This window comes from Chlamydotis macqueenii, chromosome 1 (genome assembly GCF_036417535.1).
Source record: "Chlamydotis macqueenii isolate bChlMac1 chromosome 1, bChlMac1.mat, whole genome shotgun sequence".
NCBI classification, from domain to species: domain Eukaryota; kingdom Metazoa; phylum Chordata; class Aves; order Otidiformes; family Otididae; genus Chlamydotis; species Chlamydotis macqueenii.
The window spans coordinates 135,916,170-135,919,070 of NC_141556.1; positions in this window are offsets into that span (position 1 = coordinate 135,916,170).

Genomic DNA, 2,901 nt, shown 5'->3' on the forward strand with positions numbered 1-2,901 from the left:
GGGCGCAGGTAGCGTCGGCGGCCGTTAGCCCGTGGCCGTTATCCGCGCGCTGAGGGAGGGGCGGGGCTCGGCTGGGCAGAGCCGGGCTGGGGGGCGGGCAGAGCCGGCTGCGCCCCCCGCCCCCCTTCTTCTTCCTCCTCTTCCGAGCCCCCTTGCCCGGGCGCGGCCCGTTCCCCGTCCTGGGCGGCCGGGTTCGACCCGGCTTTACCTCAGGCGGCCACAGCTCTGCCTCCGCTTCTCTTTGGCGCTGTGCGAGAGGGCCGAACAGAAGATCTTGACAGGGGTTTGGCTACCTACGCGGGTGCGTATGTATGGTTCAGGTGGCACCGTCACCCAAAAATGCACTCGCCAAATACAGCTGTAGCTAGGTATATGTAGCTCTCTAACTAGTTTTAGCTACCAGAGCTGTCCTTGAATAACCTGCAGCCCATTCTACATACGCACCATTCATTTTCCATTAACATGTTGTTTTTCTTGATTGTTGCTTAGAAATAGGCTCACGTACAAGCAGCCGTCAGAAAGTGGAACAAAACCAAAAAGGTTTTAGCTTCCAGCTAATGTAATTTTAGCTCTTACATATGAAAATAAATTGCATTGGATAAGCGAGTTTAGAACCACCTCAAGTTTTCTGACTTTAAGCAAACCTTTGCTGTGAGGAGCAAGGTCGTGAACGGTATGTTTGATAACGCGCTATCAGTGGGAAAATTCATGACTAGATAAACCCTTGTGTTGCATAGTTCATCTCTACAGAGAGTTTTAGAGCTGGTCAAGAAGTCCTATCAAAGTAGTTTTTAAACTGAATACTGGGTTTTCAACAAAATGGAATTTCTGCAAAGAAATTAGATTTTTTTTTCCCAGTAAGGGAAGTTCTCAATCAAAAAAACAAATTTTTAAAAAAATAACAAATATATGCCTCAAACTGAATGTTTTAACCAATGGCTGAGTAATAAATGGTTTGGGTTAGGGAGTTAGGGGTTAATAATATAGGTTGCTCACATTCCCATTCTCCATGGCCATCCCACCAGATATGTCTACAAATCATGGATACTTCTTGCTAGGTATTGCAAGAGACATCATTGCAGAAGCAATACAAACAGGCAACACAGCTTATAGACAAGAAAGGGCACAATAAGTATTGTGACTTACTCATGGCATAATTTCAGAACCTACTTCAGTGTTTGATACATTGCCAATACCTCAACATACGAGGACTGTTTATATGGGCCACTCACCCTTTTGCCCTCTTTTTATTTTCTCCTTATGTAATTAAAAAGAAATGGGTTTAACTGTCAGTACTGTAGGCTCTGAAAGTCAAGCCTGTGTTTCTTACAATTCATACATCAACAACTAATTTTGTAGACTAGATTGTGTTCTGAGCTACTTGCAACTCCGAGTTTTGCCAGTTGTCCTGATTTCACTGTTATTTTTAATACTGGTTATTCTAAAATCTTTAGCTTCTGTGACAGGACATCTCAGCTTCCATTAAGACTGCAAATTTCATATCTGTGAAAAAGAAAACTTCCTGATATGACCTCAAGATGAATAGAACCGGAAGCAGTGCTAGACAGAAAAGGGTAATTTAACTTCAAAATAATGTAATAAAGGAAAACTGTACTTCACTGTACACTCAAAACAACACCAGAACTTTTGAAATGGACTGCAGAAAACAAGAAATTGACTTGGGCCGCCAGGAGTTTTTTTATATATGTTTGGCAGCACTGAACCCTACAATGAACTAGCTCACTTGGTGAATGTCTTTACCCACTGTCTTTTTGCCCCAAGATATCCAGTTAAAACTTTTGTCCTCACATGCAGTGTATTATATATTCCTCTATTTGCTGGCTTAACGAGATACCCAGACAATTCTTTTCAGCTTGGTTAGCAAAATACTTTTGTGTCCAACAGCTAATTAGCATTTATCCTGTAGCTACAATATAGAAACTGCAGTTATTAAAACTAGCTGTGGAGGCTGACATACAAAAAACATAGTGCTGATTGACATGCAAAGTACAGTTGTCTTTCTTTTGGTTGTGGTAGACTTAAATAGTGGACCAAAATTAAAAAGTTGGTGTCATCACTGCTTGAATCTGTGTTTGCTTTGCACTTTTCTAGAGAGAAAAAAAAAACAAACCACTATTTTCCCTCTTGATTAAATAAATGAGAACAAGAAAAGAACTGCCTGCCTAATGGCATAAAGCAAAACTCTCACTCAACAGGAAATTGCTTTCTTCCTTTTATCATCACATTGTGGGTAGAAACAGTCTTACCTGATGTAGGGTGTAATAATTGGCAAAAAACAAGAAAATGCTGTGTCCTGGTAACTAGATGTTGGTGAGTATTGATCAGTTTAGTCAGGACAAAGACTGCAACAATAACTAGTTTGTTGGACCTGACAAAGCATATGTAATTCTGCTCCTACAACTGAAAGCTTTTCCAGCAAAGGTATGACAGCAAAGGAAAAAGAAGATAATTTAAAAGATCAGAAGCAGAAATTGGACTACCTTGAGACTTTTTTTACATGAAGCTGAACATTTTTCACCCATCTTGGTTTCATTGCAGTGCACAGTTTTGCAAATCTTACCATATAGCTCACTCCTTTCAGGTCCCCTGTTAGAACTGATACACCCTGAAAAAAGGTCACTTAAAGGGCTTTTGTAGTTTTTATATCACAATGGCTTCTGACTGTTTTTTTTCTTCCAAATTACAAAATATCCTTATGGGGGAATATCTGTTGGGTAAAAAATCCCCAGCCTTTTAAAAGAACTGATAAAATCCCTGTTGGGTCTCCCGAAATTTAATCTGAATTTCAAGCTATTTCATTCCTTCCTTTCACAGTCATATTTTGCAAAAGACTCTGTTGGCCAATTTATGCCCTTGGTTACAGCACTTAATTGTCAAATG